This window comes from Apaloderma vittatum, unplaced genomic scaffold (assembly GCF_000703405.1).
Source record: "Apaloderma vittatum isolate BGI_N311 unplaced genomic scaffold, ASM70340v1 scaffold2303, whole genome shotgun sequence".
Lineage (NCBI taxonomy): Eukaryota > Metazoa > Chordata > Aves > Trogoniformes > Trogonidae > Apaloderma > Apaloderma vittatum.
Window position 1 is genome coordinate 74,654 of NW_009709605.1, and position 9,904 is coordinate 84,557.

Sequence of the window (9,904 nt, forward strand, 5' to 3'; positions counted from 1 at the left end):
CTTCCAGAATCCTGACACCATTCCTCTTTAGTAAAAAGCAAATAATATTTAAGGTAACATATCATTCTCTTGCATGCAGCCAGTTAACCTATATTTTATGAAAGCTAAATGCTGCACAGGATTAAATTTGTGCTTCAGCATGAGCTAAAGTGTGTTCCTGCTTATTACAGTCTCCAGCATTTCCTGATTCATGATTTTCCCTTTTATTAATGGAGGCTTTCCTCCTCCTGCTGTATTCAAAGATAAATCTCACAGAGCATCATTAATCTGTACTAGGGTATTGCAACTGCTCTGCTCTTTCAGAGGATAAACCTTGTTTCTAGCCCCAGTTCAGCATAATATTTAGGCATATGCTTATCTTTAAGACCCTCTTGATACTGCAAAGCACACAGACTTTAAACGTGTGCTTAAATTCAAGTGAGTCTTTATATCAAGGTGCCTTGAACCTCTTGGGATGGTGGCCTCTCATCTTTAAAATACTGCACTAGCAAGACTAGAGGGGAAATGTAGTGTAGACACATCACTGCATCTGAATGCACAAGGACAAATTCTGATTTCTAAAATCAGAATTCCTACATAGGCATAGCTAAGAAGATAATTTAATATAGTGAGTTTAAAGTAAGATACTAAATATTCCATTTTGTATTTTGTATCTCCTAAAGATACTTCAGCCCAAATATGAAAAGGACACTGTATATAACTCAAGGAATATGTAACTTAGAAGAAAAATGTGATGATCATTTGTATTTAATGTTTCTGAGTCAAAAGCTATTTATGGTAAGGATTTGATGCCATTGCTCTGAAATGGTATTATAAAGAATAATTTTAATGCTTGGGTTACTTATTTAATTTTAAAAATGCCATTATGTTTAATTATTCATGACAGTTACCTAACTGAAGTTAGTTTAGTTATAGTATACTTATCCAACAGGAGAATAAAGAAGTCTACACAAAAATCTATAAGATAATTAATTATATTGTAGTGAAATGAAAAGTTGGGGAATTAAAACGACTGTTTCAGGTTTCGCTGAGTCTCTCTGACCTTCAGAAATACAAAGGAAATATAGAACTTTAGGAAGCAAATAAATGTATCCTGCCAATGCCAATTTGTATACATTATATAATTATGAAGACAAACAACCTCCATAAGTAGGAGAGGAGCCACACAGATTGCTCTGATTACTTAGATATTTCCTTACTTGTATTTACAAGGAATTGATTCAATACACACTGTATCCTCCACACTAATATATATTAATTTTTTAAAAGAAAAACTGTGTGTACATAAGTAAAGCAATTTATGAGTGATTGGTCTTGGAGTAAGATGAAATCCATTTAATCAGGAGTATTTATTCTTAGCTCAAATATTATCAACTGGAGATTTGGAATGGTGGAGGTCTGTACTGAAAATAGGACTTCTCCAGACACCCTGCCTAAGCAATGCTCCTTGTGCCAAGTAACATTTATAGGATTTGACCTAAGAAAAAGTTATGGTGGTGAAGAAAAGTAATAATCAATGGGAAGATATATCTGGAAGCATTCCATCATTAAATTATTGGTTAAGCGGAAATATGCTCTGATACAAGAGCTGTCCTCATGGAACTAAATTAATTCAATAAAATAGAATTAAGGTAAACAGCACATACAGAACAGCTCTTTCTTTGCAGGTATCATTACAGAAATGGGTTCTCGGAAGAAATCTGTAATATGAAGGGCCTAAATAGCTGTCCAAATCAGGTCTTAGAACTTAAAACTGTTTGATTCAACAGAGCGCTGAGGCATGATGAATTAGAGTTTCATGTACAGAGGATGTCATGGAGAAAGTAACTGGTTTGTTGGAAAAAAGAGAAATATCAGGCTGTTGTAACACTGTGTTTAATTTTCTTGTCATCGGTATTGCTTATACAGGTGAGAAGTTTATATGTCTACCGTTAAAATAATTCTGTCCATGGTACTTCTACAAAAAAGAAGAGAACAAAGCAGAAGAGGGTTCTGTTCCAGCAGCTGCATGGGAAATGTTTTTCATAGTGAAAAGCCCCATGCCTCCAACCACAAAGGGTCTGGGTGTTGATTAGAGGTTGTTAACACGTGGGAGTGGATAAGCCCCACAAAACGCATTGGTGACAGAGACTACAGGGAAATCAGAAAAACCCAATAAGCTCTGCCGTTTGTGTCAAGTCGCTGTCAGCACAGACTACAAGGTGGTTTTTGAATCAACAAGTTCAATTAGCTTAGGGAGGAATCAGTGAAGGCTGCAAAACGCTTTGTGTAATATGAGTCTTAAAGAAAGGGGCTGTCAGCATCCCCCTGAATAGCGCCCTTCAGCTGCTGTGAGCTGCGGGGGAAACTGCCACGGAGTTGGAAAGAATTTCTCAAGCACTGCTTAGAAACCCAGCTGAATTTCAATGGCACAATGGGATTGCCGTGAGACAAGCTAGCACTTTGTCACCCTGCTGCAGTTGTTCGCTGCAGTGAAGTGGTGTGTGAGGCAGAGAAGTGGCGGTTTTGGGGCTGTGTTCACGGTTTCAGAAAGCCAAAGACAGAGAATGAGAACTGCAGGGCAAAAAGCCATGGAGAGGAAGGCTGCTCAATCCAATAAACCTGAGAGGGGAAAAAAAAGAGGGATTTCGGTGCTGTCTTTTCAAGCTGGAATGAAATTTGAGTGGAAAGCACAATGAGGAACAGTAAGTTGCTGTCTGCACCAGTTTGGATGATGGCACTGGAAGAGCAGGTTTTCGAAGCTTACGGGTGATAACAAAGTGAAAGGCACAGCGGAACTGCCCGGGGATCAGCAGCAGCGCCCGCGGCAGCAGTGTGAGGGGCTGCCAGCGCCTTTCCTGGCTGAGCCGGGCCAGCCCTGCTCGCTGCCCTCCAGCTCCTGATGAAGAGAGCTCACAAAGATCCCAGACCACAGGTCTGAAAGAGCGAGCCCATCACCAGGCTGGCCTCTCGCCAGGCTTTGCTGCCACAGGAGAAGTTTAATTGCACTGACACGGGCTGGCTTCCATGTCTGTGCCCAGCCTGGATTCATCTCCCCTTACTTCAGAGCTCGGTAAAGCCTACACCACCTCACCTGGGCTCCTGGGGGAATGGGTGCTTCTACCATGCAGCTGAGCTGGTCTGGGCAGTGTTCACCTCACTTGCCTTCAAAGTCCAGATTTCTCCCCAGTGACTATGAGGGTGGCCCAGACTGCTCAGACACCATCTCTGTGCGTGTCTCCAGCCGGGTGTGAGAACTCACACCTCCCAGTCCATCGACCCAAAACTGGGCAGAGGTTGCTTAGGAGATGCTCGCAACAAAGATGCCGTTATGAGCCGTGATGATATCAGTTAGAAAGAGTATTTATTGTTAGAGAAGTGCTAGCACTGGAGTGTGTTTAGTTTCCCTAAAGATTAAGTTACTTGGCAACGCAAGTGGATATTACCAACAAGCCTTGTTTCTCTTGGCAACAGAGAGCAATAAACTGATGTAATTATTTAGAGGAATTGTTCCTGATTTTCCATATGGCAACAGGTCATCTCAAACGCTGACTCAAATGCAAGTACAGAATATGCATCAGGGTGAGATACTCTGAAGGCAGCGTCCGTCAAACTTCCTATTTCAAGGCCAAAATAGAATGGGAGGTTGTGAACCAAATTCCTTTTTTATCATAAAAATAGTTAATTATTCATCTTCCCCATTCACATTTTGCCCAGAATCAAGTACAGCGCATTGTGGGCTGATTGACCTCTTCAGATGTAGGTGTTGCTTGTCACGATGGAGATATCAGACACCATCTTGCTGAACATTTCATTCTAGTTTCAGAGATACCGGTGTGGATGTGTCTTTCTGTTTATTCATTTAAAGCAAATAATAATAGCACCTCCAAAATAAAATATAGGGTAAACTGAAGAAGCAACATAACAGGGTAAGTTTATATGATACATAAACTGCAAAATACCCGTTAATTTAAGGAAAAATTAATATAATTAATTAATCAATATATGATCAGAGATGCTAATTAATGCATAGTAGACTCCTGTGGCAGTCTGAACAGTAAGTATTTGTTCATTGTAGGAATTTGTATGTGTGAAAATGGTTACTTTGTTAATGTGTGAAACTAATTCTGCAAGTGCAGTTTGCCGGTAAGAGCTGACCAAAGAGTTATTATCAGCTCCTATTTATTACTTGAATTTACATAAGAACGTTTTTTGTATTGTTTTCTGAGGTATATCGAACACATCTATAGAATATGAGCTGTTTCACTATAATCAACTGATTATATCTGAAACTGATTATATCTGAAACTTTTATTAGATTATTGGCTATTGACTCTAAGCAAAATAATTTTTGTGTAATAATTCAGATGCTGCTTTCCAAGAATGTTTTGCATCCAGGAAATAGATTGTACACCAAAAAGAAAATTTGAGTAGTTTTGTTTATAGAATGCTGAATCAAATACCTCGAAACATTTAAAAGCATACATACAACATTTGTTTGCATTATCCATTCTTGACTGGGCCCTCTTTTTAGGGAGATAATTGATCATATGTTGGTGTTTAACCGTATGAGTAGTCGTCCTAAGCTCAATTAGTTAAATTAGCAGATTAGTTTAATGGAATTTCTCATATGCTTGAAGAGACACATGGTTATGTTTCTGAGTTACGGACCATTTGAACTTTTTTTCTTGCATTTTCTGCTGCAAGCAGTCTGAATTCCACTCAGTGTGTTCGTAAACTCTTACTAGGACCTAAATAGGTTTTCCTTGCTGCTCTACCCCTACAATGTCTCATTGCTGTTTTTACTGGAGAGGTTACTTCTCTGTTACAGTGAGAAAAGATATGTAATGTGACAGTGGTTTAGAAACGTGCACATTTCATTACCCATGGTGAGAACTCTTCCCTGATTAAGTCTATCACAGGTAGTTGATTAAGTGAGTTATCTGGCTCCTGCATTGCAAGGGTTAAGGTATAATACGGTTTTCAAAGATAGTAGTTTTGCGCTAATATTAAGCATAACAGAGGGAGAAATGCAAGTCACCTCTCTGTTGCAGGAATAGTAATTTTAGTCTAGAGACAAAGATCCCGTGCTGAGCCATACCACTGCGCTGTCCCGGCTGGTTCACTTGCGCGTTGTACTGTGTGGAAGAGACAGTTTCATTAACTTTTCTTGAATAAATTGTCAAGTCCAACTCTTATTGAATACTTTCTCGCTGCTCACTCCGAAATGGTCTGATGAGTTGGAAAAATCTCTATCTCTTTTATAAAGTGTACACTTCAGGAGCCAGTGAACCAGAAGTGATAGCTATCATAATCATCCATGGAGAAAGCAATTACAGCAAAATTAGAAATATTTCTTAGCTTTTTACACCATTCTTTCTTTCTTTTTACTCATTTCCTTCATCCTTCAAAGCTCGATCTTCACTCAGTAAAACAATAAAACAGCCTCTTAGTGAAGGAAAAATATTTTTTCTGTTAAGTTAAATTAATGACTGAATATTGGAACAAAAGGCAGTAGCTTCAGTGCATGGAAGCAAAACAGGGCTTTAAGGGAAGCTCTGCAGGATGAGAAAGTCATGTAAGCCGTTGTGTTATTTCAGTCCGTATTTCTGAATATAGAATAAACCTGAATCTGAAAGAATACTTAGGTTTAACGCAAACCCATTCCTTGCTTTGGTTATTTGAAAAAAACATCAGCCATACAGAAAGATGTTTCCCTTTGACAGATACAAATAGAAGAGGGCTGTCCTCCAGCAGCTCATGATGCCGCAGACATCTGTATGGTTTAACCGTGTAATTGACCATTCCAAAGCACTTTGCAAAGCCATCTATTATACCCCTGCAGCACACCGAATGCACTGTGGCAAATTGCTCATCCGTTTAATCAATGATCCGTTCCGTGCCATGACTCTGCATCACTATTTTACTTTGTTTGTAAACATATCGCCCGCCTTTCAGCCCAGTCCTCTTTTGTCTCGGATTCCGATCTTATCACTTAGTGCCCATAGCTTTGGTGCTTTTAACATCAGGCTTTATTCTGCAAGATACTGTGTATTTGTGGCATTTTGTTTCTGTGATTCAACTCCTGTTTCATGTCATTTGGTGTCCAGAGACTTTTCTTTCTAAGGATTATTCGCAGCTGTTCACTTTCACAGAATGTACTTGTCAATCACGGCACTTGCTTGAAGCTCTCGTGAGAGCTCTCCTGCCAAAGGAGGTATCATAATCTCTCTCCACCCCTTCTCATTAGACAATTTCTTTTCCTTTTCTTTTTTTTCTTCCCCTTCCAAGAGGAGTGAGGAGCAGACTACAGTCTGCAAACTCTTCTGAAAGTCTGTGGGGATTCAAAATCTATAGCACCAGAAAAATTCTTCTGTGCCTCTCCGGGTGGCAGATGCTGCAGCACATCTCAGAGAAATGGAGCCCCTGCTTTTGTGTGCTCTGCTGCAAAAGAAAAGAGCTGTTCCCATTTGCTGAAGGAAAGCGATCAGTTAGAAGGAGCTGCGTGGCAGGCCAAATCTGCTTTCAGCAATTCTTCTTCATGGCAATTTCTAATCATGTGCAAGGAATCATGTTCATTGAACGTGGCTTCAAACAGCATGAGTGATGTAGCTCAAGGAAACTCTTGGAAGGAGAAGAGTTGACTGGCAATAAAGGAAATAATTAAAATGAAAGTATTAAGCAATGACAATTAGTGAGCTGAAGTGCTACTACCAATGATAATGTCTTCAACCTAATTAAATTCTTGGCTCATTGAATATGAGAAATACAAATGAGGTTTGGGTATCTCCTTATTAGACTCAGAGTTTTAAACTAAAAATACATGGGTTTGAATGTTGCCAATGAGAGTATTAATGAGGAAGTGCTAATCTTCGAGGAACCATAATGACAGTAACGGTAGTGCTTTCTTTATCGCTGATGCTAAGAGTCACAGCACTGGAGAAAGGCTCCAGGCCATGCTGTGATTGTTCAGGCACATTTCAGGCACATTTTGGGAGGAATAATAAAAGCTTAAAAGTGTATAAGGCACAGTTGCAGAGAGGAGGCTACTCTGCCCAAGCACAGAAAGAGGGACAAATAGTAATAGGCTTAAACCTACGAAATAATCAAGTATCTTTAAGCTTCCGATAATGGGAGGGGAGTTGCAAAGCAACGGAGCTGATCACCTGGAGAGCTGCTGAGCTTCTGCCTTCAAACAGCTTTCAGAAGTGGTTGCACTAGTGTCTGTCAGGACTAATTCTGCTGCCAGGAGCAACTACTGATCCTCACTTGTGGCTGAGCTGGGCAAGGTGACGTTGTGAGTCCTTCCATAGGTTCTTTTTTGTTGTTGTTGTTCTTTCTTGATTGTCTCCTTCTGAGTCAAAACTATCCTTTGTGCCAGTTGTTTTCTGTCAGCCGTTTCTCCGTAAACAGGATTTACTGCTGCAATGTGACTGTGGACTCCAAAGGAACAAGCAGCTCTGACATGTGCCTTTTTCTTTCTTGTGTTAGGAAGGGCAGTAAGACACAACATATAGGTACAAGATATACTAGGAAAGCTTGATATTTAAGAGGTGCTGGATTTTCTCAGTATGAAGACCTAATACTTTTCATTAGAGATGCTTAGGCATATTTGTTTTCATATCTGAATGTCAGGTTAGAATGAGGTTTATTAAAACTTGGTTATTAAATCCCTGTGATGAAGCCTTGCTCTGAGCTCAATAGAATCAGTAATGGAAGGGGAGGGTGTGAGATAAGAGGCTGTACCAAGCCACCCTTCAGCTATTTCTCATCTTCTCTGTATAGAAACCTACGTAGTGCTTATTGATCTATGGTTGAATCAATTTTTTGATTTCATCCTATCAGTCTGTGATAGACGCTAAGAGCCGTCACTGCCAGGGAAAGCTGTTCTCTGCAGGAGCTTGAGGCTGCATGACATTGAGATGGGGCCTCCTGAAGTCAAATCAGGTTTTATATGGCATCCAATGAGAACAAAACTCTGCTGACCCTGTGCCTAAGGTTGGATCATTTTTGATGAACCTTTTGTGGTGTATGAGGTGCCAGCATATGCAGGAGTCGGGTCAAAGACATTGTTAGTGTTATGATATTGTGCCATAAGGGGACAATGCAGATGTGGTGGGGTGTGTGTGTGTGTCCCCCTGCAAAATTGTCTAAGAATAGCATGTCTTCTTTACTTTAGAATTATAGCAATAGAAGAGTTTTGAGCTTTTGAAAATTTGCAGTGAAAAAGAGCTTTGAATCACAGAACGGTCGGGGATTGGAAGGGACCTTGGAAGATCATCTAGTCCAGCCCCCTGCCAGAGCAGGATCACCTAGAGTAGGTCACACAGGAACACGTTCAGGCAAGTTTTGAAAGTCTCCAGAGAAGGAGACTCCACACCCTCCCTGGGCAGCCTGTGCCAGGGCTCTGGCACCCTCACAGTGAAAGAGTTTTTTCTAATGTTTTTGTGGAACCTCCTGTGCTCCAGCGTGCACCCGTTGCCCCTTGTCCTGTCATTGGACATCACTGAGAAGAACCTGGCTCCGTCCTCCTGACACTCACCTTTTGCATATTTATGAACATGAATGAGGTCACCCCTCAGCCTCCTCCAAGCTAGAGAGACCCAGCTCCTGCAGCCTTTCCTCATAAGCTCACATTGTTTTGTTTTAAAAACTTCCTAATTATTTTTAGGTTTCAGTCCTTTAATATCTGATTTTAAGCCCTGAAAATACTGGGAGGGCAGTGTTATGACTCATAGCTTTATGCCTGGTACCAAAGTAACAATTAAATACTGGTCGTTCATCATGAAATGTTACAATTCACTGGGAACAGCAATAACTTCAAGAGTTTGCTTGAAGTGCTGCATTTACATCCATAGTCCAATCTATAATCCTAGAATTCTGTGTCAGTTTTATGCAGAATAATAAGACAAATATTATAGTTATGCCATTGCATAAAGTAAATGCTTATTTAAACATGAACCTTGTGCAGTGGTCTAGGAAACCTTGTAAATCACTACCCAGTCTGACACAACTCTTAGCTAAGTGTGATTTACATATTTTCCCGACAATGCTTTCTCAAAATAAAATTAAATAAATGAAAAATACAGATAATTACAATAAAGAAAAGGTCCTACTTAAAATCAAAAGTCCTTTTAAACTTGTAGATACTATCTTCAGATAAGTAATAAAATGCCATTAACTATCGATAAGTTACATATGTTTTGAAAATAGAAATTTGAAATCATGTCCAATTCTTTTCAACTGAAAAAGATGTGAGGCAGATACATATGTTTCAGTGAAAGAAATGGAATAAGAAACACTTTTCATTTGGAACTATATTAGAAATAATCAAAAAGGCAATTACATCAAGCAATAATTGAAAGCACTAGAGTATCAAAACTAGTGAGATTTTGAAGTGAGGTGCTGTAATCACCCTGTGAAGAGCCGCAGTCTTTAACTTTACTGTGTTTATCTTAATCAGCAAGTCCCACACGGCTTCTCTAGCCACCCTCCCAAGTTAATTGCCTTCTTTTAATAAAGATATTAAAAAACTAGGGAATATCCAAGTATAGTAACAGAACAAAGAAGCCTTGGGTGTTCTCATGTGAGTAGAGGTAGTAATGGTTCAGATTAATTGTTCAAAAATGTAAGCAGCAATAAGACAGACATAAATATGCATGGAGCCGCATAAAGGAGCTTGTCATGAGCAATTGTCTGAGAGCCCACTTTACAAAACCAGAGAATCAGCAAATCCTCAGCTCAGAAATTTAAAAAATAAGTGCCCACGGGGTCTGTTTTTCATTTTCATAATGTATATGGAACTGCAACCGTACCCAATAGTGCAGCGTGTTACTAAAGCAAGGAGGTTGACATGGTTCTGAAAGAGCCTTGGGCAGGAGCTCCGCAGCAGCCTCTGCCCCACAGCCAGCCCGCGCCCCCGACA

General features: G+C 39.9%; 1 protein-coding gene across 1 annotated transcript in view; it reads left to right on the top strand.

Annotated features, from left to right (window-relative positions):
* LOC104272084 (probable G-protein coupled receptor 133) overlaps positions 1 to 9,904 on the top strand; it is a gene marked incomplete at its 5' end in the record, with an annotated part of 66,274 nt that overhangs the window by 39,307 nt on the left and 17,063 nt on the right. The window lies entirely within an intron of this gene.